A 24,356-nucleotide genomic window follows, 5' to 3' on the forward strand; every position below is an offset into this window, starting at 1 on the left:
GCCATGTGGGCAAATAGCTCAAAGGCATGAGGCTTGAGCCCATTGCTAGATTGGATAAGAGAGAATACATCCACAGTAGATGCCCTGATATGGAAAGCCATCCTGGCCAAATAGAATGCTGCTTCACTGCCAGACAGAGCGAGGCTGGGATAGGAAAGATAGCAGAAAACCAATACTATTTGAATCCAGGTCTAAATACTTTAGCTGTGCTTGATTGATCATGCCTAGTGGGCATGCAGTGGAAGCAATGAATAGTGGACAAGTGCAAACACCGACCATCTGGCTCAGTCAGGCACTCAAAAGTATTTGAAAGGAAACAAATACTATTTATTTTTTTAAACGCAGGTCTGTGTGGGGAGGATAGGATAGAAACACCTGGTGATTTAGTGCCCTCCTCCAACCCAGCAGCAGTCTGGGTAATTAGACTAAACCATGCGCCATTCGGTCTGGCCTCCTCTCCACTCCTGCTGGGGCAGTACTACAACCAGTAAAGCAGGGCTTCCATCGCCTGTCTTCTGATGACGCACATGGGTGGACACAATGATCGACAGACACACGCTCAGGCCCAAATCAGGACCGTCACGATCGGCAAAACGATACAAGGCGCACGTACTGTAAATCCTAGAACCAGAGCCTGAGTTAACCAGACGCACTGAGCCCCCCCCACACCCCCAGGGTCCGCAGAAGCAATCAGAGTCAAGGCTGATTAGGTACTGCAGATCCGGAAGTGCTATTTAAATTCATTTTCAAATCCCTCTGGCATGGTTCAATTAATGCAGAGCCACAAACAAAAACGGGGTACTGTGTCAGTCAAGTCAAAGCACTGACTGGTGCTCTGCTAGAGTAGGCATTCACCAACAACACACCCAGTGTGAGTTCAAAGTCCAGCCGGCCTCCCCAGCCGGCCCCCCAGCCGGCCTCCCCAGCCGGCCCCCCAGCCGGCCTCCCCAACCGGCTCAGACTAAAGTGCAGACAGATTTTCCTTGACAAGTTGTTGTTCAAAGACAAGGCTGCCAGACGGTAAAACAAAAGAAGAGTGAAGGTTTTCCCATAACGGGAGCCGCACAAGGAGCATTTAAAAAATAAAGTTATTTCATCTGTATTCTAGTCCAATCAGGTTCTTCAAATCAGCAATGTAGTTCTCAGCATTCCGTAAAACATTGTATTGTCAAGGCTGTTTTTAAAAGGGTTCACTTGGCATTGCGTCGGCTGCGGTGCACAAAAATCTTCTAACGGTACTAGGGCCATCTAGTGAAGGACTACAAGTGAAACACAGTTTAAACAAATCACTAGGATTAACAAGGTATTGCTGTTGGAAGCGAGACACACTCACGGGGAAATAATCATGACATCATGACTAATTTCACAATGTCAATAATTTAATATCATGGACATGCATTCTAATCGCCTCATTCCATCTGAATCAAGTGCCACAGGCGATGGTATCATTCTGTGTGCACGACTGCTGAAATACTCGACAAGAGCAGGAGATGTGCGAGACATTAATTACACAAAATTTAAAAAATAAAATGGTTTGCTTTTACACCTCAATGCTTGTGGTAGCAAATCTTCACCATGGCTCCCAATGGGTTTCCATTGGAACAAGCAAAGGCGTATAGAGAGGGATGGGAGATGGAAGAGAGAGTGTTACAGGCTCAGGGACCGTTACCGCCAAGACCAGAATTAAGTGGAGAGAAGAAAAAAAAAATGAAAAAAATAATCACAGAATCTGAATACAGAGATGCAGAGTGAATAACAAGGATGAGGCTTTGAAAATGAATATGTGGAGAATTTAGCTTTTCCGAGAAACAGAAGAAGAGTTGAAAGACCGAACTTACCAGAGCAAAGATTGATACAAAAGAAAAAGCACATATGGTACCCGTTCTGTCCTGAAACCTAACAGGGTTGTATTCATTAGGCACCAAAAGGAAAGAAACAAGGAGGGACTACCTGAACTTGTCCAATAAGAAATGCAAAACGTTTTGCCAGGTGTTGTCTTAGAAAACTGCTCACCCCCATGTATAAATACTGTACACGACTTTCACACCAAGACATTGTGTCACGACAAGCTCAGTCTCCAGTGCATTCACTGCCAACATCATTCATAATATTTAGTCATTCTAATTTATTAAGAGAATCCCTCAGGAGGAAACAGTACAGCTGGTCCAATTAAGTTGTCCCACTGGTGAAGAGCTGAATCCCCAAACACATTAACCAAAGTCACACACACACACAGTAGGATTGCATTAGCAAATTATTTCCCACCCCATCTACTCTTCCACTCCTGTAGTTTTAGGAGTCCTCACGCATGCTGACAAATTGCAGTAAAGTATTGGGAGGGCTCAATCTACAGATTTCAGCAGGGTCAAGTGGAATTTAAAATTGGTCTCAGCAAACCTCATACATCCCTATACTATTACACTAGTAGGATTTTCCTTCAAGTGGGCATTTGTCAATGGTTTACATTATCCATTTAAAACGTATTCTAACACCATTCAGACTGTTTGATGCTCAACAGGGAAACGCACAATATCTAATGTTTAAATCTTCTACAAAGAGGAAAGGCATTGTTTTGCCTTAAATGTCCTCCTGAGACATCAACGTGTGTACAGACATGTATTAGGTGTGTGCCACGCACTCAAACTATGTAGCAGCATGTGTTTGTTTAGATTGGGAATTAAGGTTGGACGGTATCCAGATTTTCATATTGTCATCCTTCTCTCATCCCGGGATTTACACTATTATGGGCATAGCACACAAGGGGGCGCTAAAAAAACGCAAAAAAAGCCCATTAGGCCTCTTTTATAGATTTTTTTATTTAACCTTTAACTAGGCAAGTCAGTTATGAACAAATTCTTATTTACAATGACGGCCTACCCCGGCCAAACCTGAACGATGCTGGGTCAATTGTGCGCCGCCCTATGGGACTCCCAATCACGGCCGACTGTGATACAGCCTGGATTCGAACCAGGGACTGTAGTGACACCTCAAAATTAGCAAAAACTAACAGCAAAATCACATAGACTATGTAAATTAAATGTAATTTTCACTCAGTGTGGACATTTACAAGCGAAAGTGAATGAGAGAAATTGCGCGTGTATGCTTTTCTGAAGAGCAGCATGTGTACTTCAATATTCACATGGAAAAGTCCACTGACTCACTCTGAAAGGCTTTCGGAGCCATCGACTCAGTGGGTTTTGTCCAACATGTCTCTGGACCTATGCATTACCACAGTCAAACCCTGTATCTAGTTTTGTCCAGTGGAATAAAAAAAAAGTGTCTGTTGGACCACCATTTTATTACATTTGAAATCGCAACAAATAACCTGCTCAGACTCCAACCAAGGATTATCAAAAGCTACACTGTAAATTATCCGGCAACCCAAAGATTCCTAGATGCCTTTCCAGACGCCTACCACCTGGAAGTAATAAAGCCTCCTGAAAAAGACAAACCTTGACCCGGAAAATGTAAAAAAAACTAAATCATTACTCTCCAACACATTTGGAAAAGCTGTTGTGCAGCAGCTCACTGTTTTCCTGAAGACAAAGAATGTATACAGTCTGGTTTTAGCCCCCATCATAGTACTAAAACTGCACTCGTGAAGGTGGTAAATTACTTTTTAATGGCGTCAGACCAAGGCTCTGCATCTGTCCTCGTGCTCCTAGACCTTTGTGCCGCTTTTAACACCATCGATCGCCACATTCTTTTGGAAAGACTGGAAACCCGAATTGGTCTAAAACGGACAAGTTCTTGCCTGGTTAAGATCTTATCTGTCGGCAAGGTATCAGTTCTTCTCTGGATGGTTTGTCCTCTGACAAATCAATCATAAGCTTGTGTTCCTCAAAGTTCCGTTTTCGGACAACCTGTTTTCACTATATAGTCTACCTCTTGGTGATGTCCTTCGGAATCACAAGGTCAACTTACACTGTTATTTGGACAACATACAGCTGTACATTGATGAAACACGGTGAAGCCCCAAAATTGCTTACCCTGGAAGCCTGTGTTTCAGATATTAGGAAGTGGATTGCGGCAAATCTTTTACTTTTAAACTCAGACACGCTAATTCTAGGTCCCAAGAAGCAAAGATATCTGCTGTTTGTATCTGACAATTAATATGTTGGTTCTATAGTCGTCTCAAATAAAACTGAACCCTCAGAGTTATTCTGGACCCTAATATTTTGATTAACATAAGAACATTTCAAAGGGCAGCTTTTTTCCATCTTCGTAACAATACAAAAATCTGAAACTTCTTGTCCAAAATGCGTGTAAAAAAAATAAATAAAAAGATCCATGTTAGTCACCTCTAGACTACTGACATGCTCTATTCTCCGGCTACCCGGTTAAAAGCACTAAATAAACTTCAGTTAGTGCCAAATTCAGCTGCTAGAAACTTGACTAGAACCAAAATATTTGATCATATTACCCTAGTGCTACTCTCTCTACACTGGTTTCTTGTTTTATTTTTACTGCTAACCTTCAAAGCATCACATGGACTTGCTCCTACCCATCTCTTTGGTCCTGCCGTACATACCTACACGTACGCTACGGTCACAAGATGCAGGCCTCCTTTTTGTCCCTAGAATTTCTAAGCAAACAGCTGGAGGCAGGGCTTTCTCCTATAGAGCGCCATTTTATGGAATGGTCTGCCTATCCATGTGAGAGACGCAGACTCGGTCTCAACCTTTAAGTCTTTACTGAAGACTCATCTCTTCAGTAGGTCCTATGATTGAGTGTAGTCTTGCACAGGTGTGAAGACTACAAAAAATTATGTGAGGTGAAATAAAGCAAATTGCGTTCTTTATCTCCTAACGTATTGCACAAGTTGACTGCAGGTATTAACTTAAAAGTATTTACAAACATTAAATTTATTGAAAAACTTCAAAGAAATAGTTGACAGTATTGAAAAACCATCCCATGGCTTTTTCCAAATACCCCGGTATACAGTATACCGCCCAAGCCTACTTAGAATGCAATCGTAGAGCATCAATCACAAAGAGTGAGTGTAATGCATACATACATAATACTTATTTTTCTTAACACTACATTGTTGGTTAAGGGCATGTAAGTAAGCACATGTGACAAATACAATTTGATTTGACCTAATCATACAAGGGTTTTTCTTTATTTTTACAGTTTGCATTGGAAAATAAAACATATGGAATCTAGTAACCAAAAAAAAGTGTTAAACAAATCAAAATTATTTTATATTTGAGATTCTTCAAAGTAGCCACCTTTGCCTTGTTAACAGCTTTGCACACTCTTGGCATTCTCTCAACCAGCTTCACCTGGAATGCTTTTCCAAAAGTCTTGAAGGAGTTCCCACACATGCTGAGCATTTGTTGGCTGCTTTTCCTTCACTCTGCGGTCCAACTCATCCCAAACCATCTCAATTGGGTTGAGGTCGGGTGATTGTGAAGGCCAGGTCATCTGATGCAGCACTCCATCACTCTCCTTCTTGGTCAAATATCCCTTACACAACCTGGAGGTGTGTTGGGTCATTGTCCTGTTGAAAAACAAATGATTGTTCCACTTAAGCGCAAACCAGATGGGATGGCGTATCGCTGCAGAATGCTGGTTAAGTGTGCCTTCAATTATAAATAAAATCACTGACAGTGTCAACAGCAAAGCACCCCCACCTCCATGCTTCACGGTGGGAACCACAGATGCAGATATTATCCGTTTACCTACTCTGCTTCACAAAGACACAGGGGATGCAACCAAAAACCTCAAATTTGGACTTCAGACTAAAGGACAGATTTCCACTGGTCTAATGTCCATTGCTTGTGTTTCTTGGCCCAAGCAAGCCTCTTCTTATTGGTGTCCTTTAGTAGTGGTTTCTTTGCAGTAATTCGACCATGAAGACCTGATTCATGCAGTCTCCTCTGAACAGTTGATGTTGAGATGTCTGTTACTTGAACTCTGTGAAACATTTATTTGGGCTGCAATTTCTGAGGCTGGTAACTCTGGGTCTTCCTTTCCTGTGGTGGTCCTCATGAGAGCCAGTTTCATCATAGCGCTTGATGGTTTTTGCGACTGGACTTGAAGAAACTTTCAAAGTTCTTGACATTTTCCGGATTGACTGACCTTCATGTATTAAAGTAATGATGGACTGTCGTTTCTCTTTGCTTATTTGAGCTGTTCTTGCCATAATATGGACTTGGTATTTCACCAAATAGGGCGATCTTCTGTATACTAACCCTACCTTGCCACAACACAACTGATTGGCACAAACACATTAAGAAATTCCACAAATTAACTTAAACCAGGCATACCTTTTAATTGAAATGCATTCCAGGTGACTACATCATGAAGTTGGTTGACAGAATGCCAAGAGTGTGCAAAACTGTCATCAAGGCAAAGGGTGGCTACTTTCACTCATGCTGCCAAACATACCCTCGTAAAACTGACTATCCTACCGATCCTTGATTTCGGCGATGTCATTTACAAAATAGCCTCCAACACGCTAAAAAGTCTTAGCTAGGTAAAGCCCCGCCTTATCTCAGCTCACTGGTCACCATAGCAGCACCCACCCATAGCACGCGCTCCAGCAGGTATATTTCACTGGTCACCCCCAAAGCCAATTCCTCATTTGGCCGCCTTTCCTTCCAGTTCTCTGCTGCCAATGACTGGAACAAATTGCAAAATAATAATAATAATAATTCACTGAAGCTGGCGACTCATATGTCCCTCACTAACTTTAAGCATCAGCTGACAGAGCAGCTCACAGATCATTGCACCTGTACATAGCCCATCTGTAAATAGCCCATCCAACTACCTCATCCCCATACTGTTATTTTTTTGCTCCTTTGCACCCAAGTATCTCTATTTGCACATTCATCTTCTGCACATCTATCACTCCAGTGTTTAATTGCTAAATTGTAATTATTCGCCACTATGGCCTATTTATTGCCTTACCTCATTTGCACACTGTATATAGACTTTTTCTCTATTGTGTTATTGACTGTATGTTTGTTTATTCCATGTGTAACTCTGTTGTTTGTGTCGCACTGTTTTGCTTTATCTTGGCCAGGTCGCAGTTGTAAATGAGAACTTAGCCTACCCAGTTAAATTAAGGTGAAACAAAAATACCATCTCTGCAGCACTCCACCAAATCAGGCCTTTATGGTAGAGTGCCCAGACGGAAGCCACTCCTCAGTAAAAGGCACATGACAGCCTGCTTGGAGTTGGCCGTATGGCACCTCATGACTCTCAGACCATGAGAAACAAGATTCTCTGGTCTTATGAAACCAAGATTGAACTCTTTGGCCTGAATGAAAAGCATCACGTCTGGAGGAAACCTGGCACCATCCCTACGGTGAAGCATGGTGGTGGCAGCATCATCATGCTGTGGGGATGTTTTTCGCAGCAGGGACTGGGAGACTAGTCAGGATCAGGTCAAGGATGAACTGAGGAATGTACAGAGAGAGATCCTTGCTGAAAATCTGCTCCAGAGTGCTCAGGACCTCAGACTGGGGCGAAGGTTCACCTTCCAACAGGACAACGACCCTAAGCACACAGCCAAGACAACGCAGGAGTAGCTTCGGGACAGGACAAGTCTTACAGTGTTAGATCAGTGGTTTTACTCAAAGAAAGTAGATTTGTTTTTAATATTCAGACAAGGCCAGAGAACTGAATTAATAATACATCCCATAGGATGGATGAACTGTAACGGAAAGATATCTTCAACCACAACAGAGTGTACTGCAGTTCACAGCCCAGAGTTCGTCTGACCAAGGTGAAAACTTCACAAAATCGGCCTAAAGACTATTAACAGCCGCTTTCCCGACCCTCCAAAATGAAATACAGTACGATAAGAGTTTATGGAGCGTAACTCAAGTAACGTGAACGTCAGCCAAGAGTGCTGTTGTGGCAACGCCATGACCACATTGAGGGAACTTCATGCCCCAGCCTGAAGAATAGACATGTGATTTGCTGAGTTGGCACAGAGGCACAAAATGGTGATACTGAAAGTGTGAGATGGCATTATCTGACTCACTGTCCAATCTTAGTCTGGCTGGATATTTCCCCCCCCCCAGAGTCTGGTGTCTTTTTAAACACCCTCAGTCCGTCCTGAACGGATCATTCCCTACTAGCTTCAGGAATGTTCTGGTATGGCCCCCTCGGAACCCGTGTTTCTCACAGTCACAGCTTTATTTATTCTCCTTCTGCTTCCCCCTTCTACAATGTGTGCATGCGTGCGTGTATGCGTGCGTGTATGCGTGCGTGTATGCGTGTGTGTGTGTGTGTGTGTGTGTGTGCGTGCGTGCGTGTATGCATGTGTGTGCAGCGTTAGCAGGAACCCCAATGCCCTAGCACTCTTGGTCCTGGCAGCTAGCTCTGTTAAATCACAGGAAATTAAATGCTATGTAATGCCATGCCTGCTGAGACATGCCTGTGGAGGGGCTTAGCAACAGTTTATAGATAGTAGAAGATGAGGTAAGGAGGGAAGGAGAGAGAGAGAGATGTGGTGGTTAATGATGTAATGGCATGGCGTGATTGGGGTCGTATAAAAGATGGGTCGACTGGTAAAAAGCACTGCGAAAAACGGATAAAGAGAGTGAGACGGTGAGTGTCAGAGAGAGAAGTGAAACGGAAAGAGAGTGTCCTGACGATGTGTTAGCATCAAAGCATACGGCGGCGTATCCATACCTCATGGCCCTGTTGCAAAAAAATAAAAAAAATAAAAAAACGGCTCCATCTGTCAAGACAACGCTCTGTGACTGCCAGTCAACTCCCAACTCTCCTGAATACAGAACAGCCAGACACTCGTCACAAGGCTGATTGTGTCACTGTGTTTTGTCTGCCGGTCTGACACCGTCACATAAGGCGTGTCAGGCTGCATTTTCTGACAGAAACAATTTTGGATGACATTTAGATCTCAGTCTGGGAGTTGGAATACACGAGGTGCAAGTTTGAAATGTGGTTGTATATCAGCAATTTCTCTCTTGTTATGTCACTCAGTCACTCAATTAGCCATGTCAGATAACTTTTTGATTGCGAAATTAGTCTAGCCAGCCATCTTGTAGTAATCATGGCTGAATACCGACTGGTCACACAGGGCACGTGCCCAGGGGCCCTGACCTCCAGGGGGCCCCGCATTGATTTTGTTATTCAATCTCACTCCGATATCAATAACATGAGTTATGTAGAATTACAGGAAATTAGTTTAACATTTTTACTACTTTTTTTTGCCCCATGGAAAATGTTGAAGAATTGCAGGAAATCAACTTTTTTTTAATGTGATTTCCTGCAATTCTTCAACATTTTCCATGGGGCAAAAAAAAAGTTGTAAAAATGTGGGGGATCCAACCAAATCTCACTTAGGGACCCCAAAAGTCCCTGCATAAACAAACTATTTTAGGCCTACTGATCTCTACTGACAGACAAAGTGTGGAGTGACAACTAGTATGAGGTTATAGATGTAGTATCAAAGCAAGCTGTTCGCTACAGTATACTAGCCAAAAGCACAGTTGAGACTGCTACAATAACCGAAAAGCTTGCGCAACATTCTACACCAAGTTCATTGCAATGAGGGGGAAAACCTACCTGAACTACAGTAGAACATGTGATTGTATGGTACTAAACCAGGCCATAAATGAGAGCTGGTGACCGTACAAAGCTATGTTTGACTAATGTGTGCCTCACCCACGCCTACCCACTGTGTTGGCGCCTTCCAGACCATCTCAGGGTTCAGAGAGCAGGCCAAGGTCTAATCCTGCCTGACAACAGAAAGAGTATGTAACACTTTGTGCTAGCTAGCGATTTAGCCGACTCACCACTCTGGTTACATTAAACATCAGGGTCAATTCCATTTCAATTCAGGAAGTAGACTGAAAATCCCATTCCAATTCTCGTCAATGCTTTTCAATTAGGAACATTTGGAATTTGTTTACTTTCTGAATTGAGTGGAATTTAAAATGGAATTGACTCCAACCCTGCTGAACATGTTAGCATGTGAATCTCTGTGGATATGCTAAGCTAGGCGTGGGTGCCAGACAGTCTCCAGGCTTTGTAAAGATATTCTACCGTCTCTTGAAATATGGTATAAATGATATTGTCCTATACATCATTTGCATATTTGGAAAGCTACCTCGGTCTTCTTAGCTAAGCTTGGTCTTGGCTAAGCTTGGTCTTGGCTAAGCTTGGTCTTGGCTAAGCTTGGTCTTGGCTAAGCTTGGTCTTGGTACACACTGTGCAGTCTTCCAGTGCAGAAGGCTGGAGCCCAGTCAGTCAGTCCCAGAGTCTGTTGGCCTTGGAGAGTAGACAGAGTGGAGTCAGCCCCTAGCTCCCATCACCAATATGCATGAGGAACTATGAGAAACTTTTACTGCTAAAATGACTATGGACTTACATGACACTTAATATCTGCCGAACACCTGTAGAAATACTGTACCACCATAAAAAACAAGGTGGGTGCTGCACATTGTGTGGATGAGGTATACTTCATCCCAACAAAAAGCACTTTGAACCCTTGGAAAAGCACTGCAAATCCAATCCATTACATACTGTAGGCCTGCACTGTAGGTACGCATGACCTTGGCTGGAATGCTGTTTTTTGACGTCCGTTTAGCGGAGGGGTGGGCAAACCCCGACCCATTCAATCCGGCCCACCGGAGGTTTCAGTAAAAAAATAAAAAGCATTTATTTAGGGGGTGGATGGGTAGAATTATTATTATGGGTTAATAAAATCAACTCCAGGCCACTTTTGAACATGTAAAACTAGAATGAAAGTATATAGAAATTATAAAATGGACCTATATATTTTCAAATCACTGTACTTTTTCTGGCCGGCAAACAAAAACAGTTTGCCCGACCCTGGTTTAGCGTGTTTGAAAACTGAGGCATGTTAGGTCAGAGGGTCAGCCAAGCTGTCCAGTTCCCAGCTGTCAAATGGCTACTCCCCAGTCTAGTGTTTAGAGCATGCGAGTACAGCCAAGAGAAACACATTCAAATTTCCAGTAAAATAGTCAGCCATTACAGAACTTCGATAGAACTGAATCTCGATCCGTGATGTCACCCAAATCACACTTCACTCCCAACGGCCGTTATTAACATCCGCATGATAAGTGTGTTTACAGCTGAAGACAGCACCAAGATAGGTAGTGCAGAGGAATCTCCTTCTGGTTTCACTCCTCCATTTCTTTTTGGAGAGATCCCATTCTGTACCCCCACCACTCCCCTCAACTATGAAGGAATGTGAAGTGTTTGGCTCTGCTCTGTGCCCAAAGGCATGTTCCAACACAAGCTAGTCTAGGGTCCTATTCACTAGGCACCAAACAGAAGAAAACAGGCTGACACAGGGAGTGAGTACATGGTTTTGTCCAATAAGAAACATTACTTTTTTTTATTTCCATTGCTAAATATTTTACTACATTGTACCCTAAGGAATACGACGGCGGTCTCCGAGAAGGAGGCTAGGAGTGCAACACACATGCAGGCAAAGCAAGTCTCCGGTGTGCTGCCAACTTGACAAGCCAATCACAGCTGGAACTTAACGTTGCTAAAAAAGGGTGCAAATACGTCATTAAATCTGCCAACTGACAGCAGAAATGTTCGTCCACGAAACTGAACATTATGAACAGAAACAGCACCTCTGGCAGTAAGGCTGATGAGATCAGCAGGGGTAAAATAACATATTGTTACCTGCCTTCTAGCTTTCCTAAACATCAGGGACAGAGGTTTGCTGAACCTAAAAAGCTTTTTAAACACACACTTTCTCAAAAGAAGTGATGCTCTGTGCAAAGTGGTGACGAGACACACTACACACCTCTTGAAGCAGTAGTCTTGGATCCTGGAGAATAGCGTGAAGTTACTCAGTGCCACTCACCCACACTCCACATATACACCTCCTGAAGCAGTAGCAGCGTGGCTCCTGGAGAGTGGTGATGAGTTGCAAATGTTGATCATAGAAGACATCTCCAGCTGATCCTAGAACTGAACATATCTCCCTTCCTCAAGCAATTTCAGTACAGCAAAAAATAAATAATTCTCACCTCTCACATATGAATATAAAAAAACTACAGTAACGTTATCATACAGTCAGGGTTCTTTCTGGATCAAAAGGGGGCTTAGGTGTTGGGCGTGGCACGAGGAGTGGTAACGGGCGCAATCAGCCCGTCGCCACGGCTGAATTTTAGGCAAGATTTTAGCTGCAACCCCATTTTTACGACTATTTCCTGCAATTCTACACATTTCTCCATGGAGCTGAGATAAGTGTGTGAAGTTTAATACATCATTTCCTGTGATTCTACATCTGCCGTGGATATAAGAGAAAATATTGCAGTTTTAAAGTGAATTTCCTGCAATTCTATGCATTTTGCATTGGCTAATGCGGTGTTCTTTTGCTCAAACATAACAAAATCAATACTGCTAAATGCATTTTTTAATTACATTACATCTGGTTGTTGTCGTTTAAGTTTTCACTGAAAGAGTTTTTCCATGCGGAAAACGTATTTCTAAATGTACACGGTTTGGACTTAGGCAGCATGAAAAAGAGCTTAGGTTTTCAATGGCAGAAGAATCCCTGACAGTGTCATTCATACTATACAGAACTAGGTAGCAAGCTAAACAAAATGCCTGCATCCTCCTCACATACTAGCTAGAGAGCTAAACAATAGCTAGATTGCTTTTTGGCCTAAATGAGAACAAACCATGCTTCATTTCATTAATATCATGCAAATTATTACATGAAAAAAAAAGATTGCGACTGAAAGTTAATTAACTAGGCAGTGGATGCTTGTGTTCCTGGTTGCCTTTGCATTGAACTAAATGAAGGCGTTTGAGATTCCTTTAAAGCTACAGTACACTGTCAATTTCAGAGTAACCAGCTTTCACTGCAATTTCAAGTAAAAACTCAATAATACAAGTATCTAATATTAGGAAATTGTCTACACATTTTTTTGCGGTTTCAAAAACAATTGCTCTCTTATTACGATATATTCTGTTGGGCTGAACGAGACAATTCTGTTAACGTCGACCTGCTTGGAGGGGGGGGGGGGGGGGGGGGCAACTGTCGGGCGAGTGTCGTGCGGGGCCTCCGGAGGTAGAAAAGAGCCTCTCTCACACTCTCTCCTCCTGAGGTGTGAAGTCCCAAGCTGTACCGACATGGGCCACATGGCTTTGGCTCACAGTAAAGCCTCATGACATCAGATACACCACATGACCAGAAATGAGAAAAATCCACTGCATGTTTAAAATGTCTATACTCTCCGTATAGTGATCCTATCAGTGCAGGCCCGATTTGATCACTATAATCCCAATCAGTATAAGCAGAGGGCACACTAGTATAGGTCAAGGCACTGCAGTCCCTTAAGACTTGAGTAGTTAGGGCTTTAAGTGGCGAAGCTTGTGAAACCCTACTGTATTTATTGGCGTTACTAATAATAAATTATAATTTCCTTCTGGCAATTTCATGAAAAAATATAAACTATTTCAGTGGAATGGTAAGGTCTAGGAGGTTGCAATTTTGCAGGATGGTAAAGGGGTAACGGCCACACCCTCTCATGCAATGCCATACCAATTAGCCACATGGTGGCGCTATAACAAGCAATTGAAAACAACAACTTTGAAAGCTCACTCCCCTCACCCACTGTGAGAGAGAGTGTTAGAAATTGGTTCATAGATCTCTCTCCACACGAGCAACACACTTGCCTCAAGAACCCATAAAGTCTGCCATGACGGACTTTCCGCCATTTAGACATTTCTGAGAAACCACTACTCCTCTGGCACTGAATGACCGATCTGCATAAAACTTAATACATGGAATCTATGGTCCAATGTCTCCCAACGCAACATTTTCTAGGCTAGTATGTCAGACATGGCCGCTACTGACCAACAAACATTTACGTGGGCATGGTCTGGCACAAATTAATTTAGATCAGACATGGATATTCATATTATAACAAAACTTGGTGCACATGTTCCAAACACTGTCAAGACTGGACATATGCAAGCACATTCAGATCGACCACAAGGTGGCACTATAACCGGCACATGTTCATATCGCCAGCGGTTTGTCTCAAGAGTCATGAAATTTGGCACACACGCTCAGGGAGGTGAGTCTAGGTAACCTGTAGAGCATGGCAGCGTGATAGCACTGTTGGACAGGAAATACATTTATGTAAGCTTATAACCATGTTGTTTTAGCTAGACTCTTGGAAAATGTTGTGTTTAAAGAGTAGCGTCCATAAATGCTATATAGCAAATTCGGTCCAGCGGTTCAGGAGAAGAACATGTTTAAAGTAGTCAATATCAATGAAAAAGTTAAATTCAGCTAAAGTATTTTGCATGATGTGGTTGAATTCTGATATTTGCCAAGTGTGGTAAGGTGTACAGAAGAAATAGCTCATCCTAGAGTGATGTCTCAATTTTTCCTGATGGTGACACAGTGGGGCCACAGCTTGAACCCCGGCATTGCTTTTCATAGGAAAAGCCATGTTTGTTGATAAACTATAGTCAATCTTCTTGTCCTCTACTGTCCCTTAGTTACAGGTATATTGGGGGAGCACCGACAGGTTGGACACAAGAAGACTTTGAAGATGTGAAATTCAAACCAAGAGGTTGACATCCACCAGAGACAAAAAAATAAAAATAAAAAATAAAAAGTGGCCAAATTACGAGATTAATTAAACCGCAAGAAACAGGTGTTTGGAAGTTTCATTGCCATGGACAAGAGTGACGTGAAATCCTGGTGCAATTTACAAGTCCAGCATCCAATGGCTCTCAAACCAGAGCTGATGCCCTGGTGGAAAACGCTGTCATCTAAACCGGGCAGTCAATAGTCGAAATGCCAGGTATAGGTCAGCTTTAATTATTCGACAGGTATTGTGTTGTTCATTTCGAATCTGACCTTTGACCCCTTCTACTGTTGAGTTGATGTGCCCCCAGGCATAGTTCCTGCCTCTTCATTGTTTAGGTCAGGTGGAGCAGAATAAATGACAGTTATATTCAGAAGTGAGCTGCTGACAGGATGAGTGTGTGTGTGTGTGCGTGCACACATTAGCACACGCTAAGAGCATAGGGGCCTGATTGGGGGGGGAATGAGCAGTTGCCATGCCTACGCCATGAATATGAATGAATACACACACACTGCTGACTGGGGACTTCCAGTATGAATGGAGGCCTGCATTATTTCCAGGGTTAACATCCATCAACATGCGCCCCCCCCCTCACACAGAGGTCCATCGCCAATACCTCACCTACACACAATCAACCCATCATACTGGTCAATACTTAAAACCCTCAATTGGAATGGCTCAATACAGAGCACCCATAGGACAAACATGACCGACACACACACACACACACAATGTGGATCGATAGCAGATGCTAAACCTGATGAAGACGATTCAACACGAAAGAATCCAAAAGAGTTGGTTGTGATTCCATCTCAATGTTGAGAGGCATCCAGAAGGGGTGCACACACACTTTATGTCTAAACAAAGACATGCATTTGTGAGAGGGAATAATTAGTTACTTCACACACGGTTTTGCCTGGAAAATGGTGGAATATTGATGACATTACGCCCCGGCCCATGTGCGTCGAGAGGTTGTGTGACCTCAAATGGCTGTCGACTGGAGGAAAGTGATGTAAAATATATAAATAAATAAACAGGCCCTGCTCTTCTTAAAAAGTGCAGCAGGCAGTCGAGCGTTAAAAACATAGCCCAGAGCAGCACTAAACGAAACCAAAAGCCCATTATGCCACATTAGTAACTTTACTAATCTCATTGACACCAATGGAAAAAAGCATTACTAGCCCAAAGCCCCTCATCTGCCTCTAGGGCCGAAAGGTGTGACTGGTGACTATATGTCAGACACAGGTTAAGGTTTAATCGGGATGAATCTTGTCCTGGATGCAGAGCTGAGCGATTTCCACTAGATGGGACAGTGGCAGTCTAAATTTGCTATACAGTGTATTCAGAAAGTATTCAGACCCCGTTACCTTTCCTACATTGTTACGTTACAGTCTTATTCTAAAATGTATTAAATCCCCCCCTCCCCCAATCTACACACAATATCCCATAATGACAAAGCAAAAAACAGGTTTTTAGAAATGTTTGCAAATGTATTAAAAATAATAAAACGCTATAAGCTTGGCACGCCTTTATTTTGAGAGTTTCTCCCATTCTTCTCTGCAGAGCCTTTCAAGCTCTGTCAGTTTGGATGGGGAGCGTCGCTGCACAGTTATTTTCAGGTCTCTCCAGAGATGTTCCAATCGAGTTCAAGTCCGGGCCACTCAAGGACATTCAGAGACTTGTCCCGAAGCCACTGTGTGCTTAAAGTTGTTGTCCTGTTGGAAGGTGAACCGTCACCCCAGTCTCTGTTCCTGAGCAGGTTTTCATCAAGGATCTAGGATGGTGCCAGGTTTCCTCCAGACCTGATGCTTGGCATTCAGACCAAAGACTTCAATCTTGGTTTCATCAGGCCAGAGAATCTTGTTTTTCATGGTCTGAGAGTCCTTTAGGTGCCTTTTGGCAAACTCCAAGCGGGCTGTCATGTGCCTTTTACTGGAGGAGTGGCTTCCGTCTAGCCACTAACAAAGGCCTGATTGGTAGAATGCTGCAGAGATGGTTGTCCATCTGGAAGGTTCTCCCATCTCCACAGAGGAACTCTGGAGCTCTGTCAGAGTGACCATTGGGTTCTTGGTCACCTCCCTGACCAAGACCCTTCTCCCCCGATTGCTCAGTTTGGCTGGGCGGCCAGCTCTAGGAAGAGTCTTGGTGGTTCCAAACTTCTTCCATTTAAGAATGATGGAGGCCATTGTGTTCTTGGGGACCTTCACTGCTGCAGAAATGCTTTGGTACCCTTCCCCAGATCTGTGCCTCGACACAGTCCTGTCTCGGAGCTCTACAGACAATTCCTTCGACCTCATCGCTTGGTTTTTGCATGATTTGGAAATGCACTGTCAATTGTGGGACCTTATATAGACAGGTGTGTGCCTTTCTAAATCATGTCCAATCAATTAAAAAATTTACCACCGGTGGACTCCAATCAAGTTGCTGAAACATCAAGGATGATCAATGGCAACAGGATGCACCGGAGCTCAATTTCGATTCTCATAGTAGAGGGTCTGAAAACTTTTGTAAATAACATATCTTGATTTTTTTGTATACATTTGCTCAAATTAAAAACTTTTTTGCTTTGTCATTATGGGGTATTGTGTGTAGATTGATGAGGAAAGCATTTCATTTAATCCATTTTAGAATAAGGCTGTAACTTAACAAAATGTGGAAAAAGGGAAGGGGTCTGAATACTTTACGAATGCACTATATATTGTAAAATTAAGACCAATTGCTTTTCGGATTCAAGAATGGTCAACCTCTGCTGGTGATTTGCAGGATGTGCAATGATACAAGTAAAAGGTGGGCTGTGATTTGTTCCATTGCCTACTATGAAAATGTATCTTTTAAAATGGGCCATAACTTTTAAAAAACGAGCGGAGATCCCACCACGGAACTCTGATATGACCCTAGAGTACATTGTTTAACAATATAGAAACAATTTGCTAAATCTCACATTTTATTTTTCTAGATTAATAAATTAATGTAAGAAAATTGTTATTGAAAATCTAAATACTAGTCATAATACTGAGCAAGCATTAAGGCCACCAATTTGTAAAGCCAAAATGTCAAATATTCCAACTTCAACTAATTATTTCTCAATTATGCTTTAAGAGACAAATAACAAATGTCAACAATCCTTCCTCCAAAAAGGACCCTTCTATGAAAAAAAATTGTATGAAAATCCCCCAAATCATAGACTTGTTCTGTTCTAGTTTCATGAGGAATCATCCAGTACAAACATCAGGGGAAACCTCAGGGGTCACCCTGACAGATTACATTTAGTCCTGAACTTTAAAAAGCATGCACACTGGTCATTTTTTAGTCCAAGACTATGCTTAATCTGTACGGGAAACCTGCCCCACAAGTAAAAAATAAAATCTAGCAAAACCTAATCGCAAATTTAAACACAATGGTTGATAGGTTCATTTTTAACCCACATGACGGCAGTTCTTTATAGAACGTATAAACATCTAGCTGGCACGGTATAAACCGTGCCAGCCAGACACGGTGACATTATTAACAGCTGCCTTGTCTCAGATAAGTGTTTTTTCATGACTCTCTCTCAGTGGGGGGGGTGTTTGTAGGTGTGTATTTGTATCATGCAACAGTCCTCCTCTGACTGACAGCTCTTCTGCAAAGCCCCATTGTTCTATCAATAGTAATCACCACTTACGCCTTTATGGAATAAAATACAGAAAATTATTAAAGTGGCTGTTTTCTTTATTCTTTGAAATGACTGAGGCAACAGCAGCCTTTCCCCAAATGTGCCATTTACCTAAAAAATATAAATCCTGAATAATTGAATTATGAGCTTTCTTCACCACAGCCTCGGTTTTCGTTGGCACAGTCTTATTGAATGTCATGACAACAAAGCCAGTCATGCCAAGCAACCATGACAACAAAGCCAGCCATGCCAAGTAACCGACCAACTGTGCAGCCTAACAGTAGAATCACTCACTAGGATTCCTTTTGCACAGAGCTCCTTTTCAGTGCAGCGGTGTTTAAAATTGTATTTTTACAAAAGAAAGGAAATTGTTGCCTTCGTGAAATAAAATACCAAATTAACACAAATTCAAAATACATTTATTTTATATGCAGACAACATCTGCCAACTTTACGTCAAATTACACCATCAACACTTCCAACCCAATTTCACAACGCTCACTCTTCAGGCACAGAAATGAATGACTCCGGTTCACTTCACACCCCTTCAAACTAAGCCCTGGAGGTGATTGATAAAACTTTCCTACAGAAACATCCCCGCAAGGACGATGATACCAGGGAGAAACCGGCGAGGCTGGCTTGAAACAGTAGTTCTATACCTACACAGTGGCACTGTAGCGTTATTGCTACAGTGAAAATTGCTAAGTAATATAATTTGCTGCTCAGATAGGGCTCAGAGCACATTACAGCTGTCTGAAGGAGATTTCCCAAATCTCCCATTAGATGTTATTACGTCTTAATTGCCTGTATTGTGCTACAATTTGATTAGAAGTGTTGGTGTAATTTGACGTCCAGCCGCCCGACAACCTGCCTGCTTGATCCCATCTCCTCCTCCCTTCTACAGACCATCTCTGGAGACCTCCCATTCCTCATCAACTCATCCCTGACCACTGGCTGTGTCCCCTCTGACTTCAAAATGGCCAGTCGCTCCCCTCAGACAAACTACAGATTGGTATCCCTTCTTTCTTTGACTTCCAAAACACTTAAGTGCCCTCTTTGACCAACTCTCTCATGGTCACTCTCAGAACCATCTTCTGTAGCCCAGTTGGCAAATCATGGCACTTGGAACGCCAGGGTAGTGGGTTCGATTCCCATGACCATCAATACGTAAAATGTATGCACGACATGACTAAGTCGCTTTGGATAAAAGCGTCTGCTAAATGGCAATTTTAATTATTTTTTTTACCAGTCAGGCTGCAAGACAGTTCACTGAACCGAGACTGCTCTTCTCAGTGTCACAGGGGCTCTCCGCACTGCCAAAGGTGACTCACTCTCCTCATGCTCCTAGATCTATCCGCTGCCTTCGACACAACCATCAGATCCTCTTTTCCACCCGCTCAGGGCTGGGCGTCTCAGGCTCTGCACACACTTGGATTGCATCCTACCTGGCAGGCCGCTCCTCCCAGGTGATGTGGAGAGGATCTGTGTCTGCACCACGTACTCTCATTACTGGTGTTCCCCAGGGCTCAGTTTCAGTCCTTTTCCTTTCTATACACCAAGTCAGTCGACTCCGTCAAATTCTCACATGGTCTCTCCCATCATTGCTATGCAGAGGAAACTCTACTTTTCTCCTTAACCCCCTTTTGACACCCAGGTGGCAACACGCATCTCTGGGTGCCTGGCAGATATCGCCGCTTGGATGTCGGCCTACCACCTCAAGCGCAACAAGACCGCGCTGCTCTTCCTCCCGGGGGAGGCCTGCCCACTCCAAGACCTCTCCATCGCGGTTGACAACTCCACGGTGTCCCCCTCACAGAGTGCAAAGAACCTTGGCATGACGCAGACAACATCCTGTTATTCTCTGCAAACATCAAAGCAGTTACTCACTCCTGCAGATTCATGCTCTACAACATCAGTAGAATATGACCCTACCTAACATAAACAACTTACCCAGAATGCTGCAGCCCACCTGGTGTTCAACCTTCAAGTCTTCCCATGTCACCCCGCTCCTCCACTCACTCCACTGGCTTGGCTTCCAGTCGAAGCTCGCATCCACTACAAGACCATGGTACTTGCCTATGGAGTAGCAAGAGGAACTGCCCCTCCCTACCTTCAGGCTATACTCAAACCCTACACCAATTCTTAAATATTCCCACAACACTCTGGCCCTTGCAACCCCCTCTTACCAGCTCTGACCCAGCTGATAACTACTTTGAGGAAAAATGTACTTACTATGACAGCTATGTGGGACAATTACATATCAATCTTAAGATGAATGCCCTAACTAAGTTGCTCTTGATAAGTGTGTCTGCTAAATAACTAAAAATGTAAAATGTAGAATACAAACTCCTTAGAAACAAATGTAAATTACAGGGCTATGGGGATAAGAGGAGAAAGCGACATTTGAAATCCTTCCAAAGCTTCTTCAGCACAAGTCAGAGAGAGGACAGTACCCTCGTCCAGACCAGGAGTACTTCCTGACCCCTCATCCAGACCTGGAGTTCTTCCTGGTCAGATATGGAAAGTAAAAAAAGAATAATAATAAAAAACAGGCTCTACTTCCGAGTTACTTTACATGCCCATTCTTAGCCAGCCAACAAATTGGCTACATGCAACATCAACCTCCATATAGAGATGTTGTTAAGGTCCTGGGTGAGAAAGCACTGCTCTAGAGAGGAGGTCCTGGGTGAGAAAGCACTGATCTAGAGAGGAGGTCCTGGGTGAGAAAGCACTGCTCTAGAGAGGAGGTCCTGGGTGAGAAAGCACTGATCTAGAGAGGAGGAGGGATTTTACAACAATGTACAGAACTGCCAAAATAAAAGAAACACCAACATAAAGTTTCTTAATAGGGCATTGAGCCACCAGAACGGCTTCAATTCACCTTGGCATAGATTATACAAGTGTCTATTGGAGGGATGCAACCCCATTCTTCCACAAAAAATTCCATAATTTAGTGTTCTGTTGATGAAAAACACTAAATAATAAATCTAAATGAACGCTTGCATGTTTCCATGTATTCCACTTTCAACTATCAGAACACCATGTCCATGTTTACAGGCTCTGAGCCTTACTTCTCCAAAGCCAAAAATGAACGTTTCAGTGTTAAATGCCACATTTACTGAAATGCCTTTCTTGCTTGCTCCAAACCCAATAAGGCAGTAATCAATATAGTACAAAAAAATAAGGGAGTACAAATAAGAGGAAGACAAAAAAGTAAGAAGCTCATATACATACATATACATACACGGTCAGTTCCAAAACCATGGTTAAAATGTGCAAGCATACTGGAGTGATAGAGGTAGATATGTATAGGGATAAGATGACTAGGCATCAGGATATATGATAAACAGAGTAGCAGCAACATAAAATGATGATTGTATGTGTGTGTGCGTGCGTAGTCAGTAGAAATGTGTGTGCATGTTGGAGTTTCAGTGTGCACGAGTGTGTGTAAAACTCAAGGGTCAACTCAGATAGCTAACCGAATGGCCGTACGGACTATTTAGTAGAATTTTGGCTTGGGGATAGAAGCTGTTCAGGAGCCTGTCCACATTGTAGACCAACAACGAGTCATGCTTTAGCCCAGTGAGCAACACCAGATGCCTGCCCACCTTTCCTCTGTGCTGTTTGTTTCACATAACAGGCTGGGGGAGAAAAGGAGAGCCAATTAGTTGTAAGGTGTCACCATGCAGCTAAGTGCACCTGAGCTCAATTTCCAGTCTCATAGCAACAGGTCTGAATAATTAACTAAAAACCTGTTTTTGCTAAGTCATTATAGGGTATTGTGTGTAGATTGGAATAAATCGTTTTCCCCCCCCCATTTTAGAATAAGGCTGTAACGTAACAAAATGTGGAAAAAGGGGTCTGAATTCTTTCCAAATGCACTGTATGTAGAGTTAAAAATCCTCAGCAATCTACACACAATACCCCATAATGACAAAACAAAAACAGGTTGAGAACGTTTTGCAAATCTATAAAAAATAAAGAAAATACAGCTTTCTTGGGTATGATGCTACAAGCTTGTCACCTGTATTTGGGTTTCTCCCATTCTTCTCTGCAGATACTCTCAAGCTGTCAGGTTGGATGGAGAGTGTCGCTGCACAGCTATTTTCCGGTCTCTCCAGAGATGTTCGATCTGGTTCAAGTCCAGGCTCTGGCTGCGCCACTCAAGGACATTCAGAGAATTGTCCCGAAGCCACTTCTGCGTTGTCTTGGCTGTGTGCTTAGGGTCGTTGTCCTGTTGGAAGGTGAACCTTCGCCCCAGTCTGAGGTCCTGAGCAGTTTTTCATCACGGATTTCTCTGAACTTTGCTCCATTCATCTTTCCCTCGATCCTGCTAGTCTCCCAGTCCCTGCCACTGAAAAACATCCCCACAGTATGATGCTGCCTCCACCATGCTTCACCGTACGGATGGTGCCAGGTTTCCTCCAGACGTGACGCTTGGCATTCAGGCCAAAGAGTTCAATCTTGGTTTCATCAGACCTGAGAATCTTGTTTCTCATTGTCAGAGTCTTTAGGTGCTTTTTGGCAAACTCCAAGCGGGACGTCCTGTGACTTTATAACCAAGGAGTGGCTTCCATCTGGCCATTCTACCATAAAGGCCTGATTGGTGGAGTGCTGCAAAGATGGTTGTCCATCTGGAAGGTTCTCACATCTCCACAGAGGAACTCTGGAGCTCTGTCAGAGTGACCATCGGGTTCTTGGTCAACTCCCTGACCAAGGCCCTGCTCTCCCGATTGCTCAGTTTGGCCGCACGGCCAGCTCTAGGAAGAGTTTTGGTGGTTCAAAACTTCTTCCATTTAAGGATGGAGGCGACTGTGTTCTTGGGGCCCTTCAATGCTGCAGACATTTTTTGGTACACTTCCCCTGTGCCTCAGCACAATCCTGTCTCCCGAGCTCTACGGACAATTCCTTCGACCTCATGGGCTTGGTTTTTGCTCTGACATGCATGGTCAACTGTGGGACCTTATATAGACAGCTGTGTGCCTTTCCAAATCATGCCCAATCAATTGCCCAATCAATTGGAGTACCACAGAGGGACAAAAAATAAGCACAAAATAATTATTTCTCTCAGATTGTTCACAAATTTGTTTACATCCCTGGTCGTGAGCATTTCTCCTTTACCAAGATAATCCATCCACCTGACAGGTGTGACATATCAACAAGTTGATTAAACTGCATGATCACACAGGTGCACCTTCTGCTTGGGACAATAAAAACACAAAAATGTGCAGTTTTGTCACACATCACAATACCACAGATGTCTAAAGTTGAGGGAGCGTACAGTTGGCTTGCTGACTACAGGAATGTCCACCAGAGCTGTTGGCAGAGAAATTAATGTTCATTCATCTACCATAAGCTGTCTCCAATGTCATTTTAGAGAATTTGGTAGTACCTCCAACCGACCTCACAACCGCAGACCCTGGGTAACCATGCCAGCCCAGGACCTCCACATCCGGCTTCTTCACCTGTGGGATCGTCTGAGACCAGCCACCCGGACAGCTGATGAAACTGAGGAGTGTTTCCGTCTGTAATAAAGCCCTTTTGTGGGGAAAAGCTCATTCTGATTGGCTGGGCCTGGCTCCCCAGTGGGTGTGCCTATGCCCTACCAGGCCCACCCATGGCTGTGCCCCTGCCCAGTCATGTGAAATCCATAGATTAGAGCCTGATGAATTTATTTCAATTGACTGATTTCCTCTTATGAACTGTAACTCTGTACAATCGTTGAAATTGCTGCGTTTATATTCTTGTTCAGATAAAGCATACTTTTGACCAATCACTTCGATCTAGATCCATATCCTCATCTAAAAAAAAAAAGTCTGTCATCCTGACAGCACAATATTGGCCAACACCACCCAGTCTGTCATCCTGACAGCACAATATTGGCCAACACCACCCAGTCGGTCATCCTGACAGCACAATTTTGGCCAACACCACGCAGTCTGTCATCCTGACAGCACAATATTGGCCAACACCACCCAGTCTGTCATCCTGACAGCACAATATTGGCCAACACCACCCAGTCGGTCATCCTGACAGCACAATATTGGCCAACACCACCCAGTCTGTCATCCTGACAGCACAATATTGGCCAACACCACCCAGTCGGTCATCCAGACAGCACAATATTGG

General features: G+C 43.3%; 1 protein-coding gene across 2 annotated transcripts in view; it reads right to left on the reverse strand.

The window, feature by feature from the left end:
- LOC139553884 (ribosomal protein S6 kinase 2 alpha-like) overlaps nt 1-24,356 on the reverse strand; it is a 78,902-nt gene that overhangs the window by 44,201 nt on the left and 10,345 nt on the right. The window lies entirely within an intron of this gene.

This window comes from Salvelinus alpinus, chromosome 25, assembly GCF_045679555.1.
Source record: "Salvelinus alpinus chromosome 25, SLU_Salpinus.1, whole genome shotgun sequence".
NCBI lineage: Eukaryota > Metazoa > Chordata > Actinopteri > Salmoniformes > Salmonidae > Salvelinus > Salvelinus alpinus.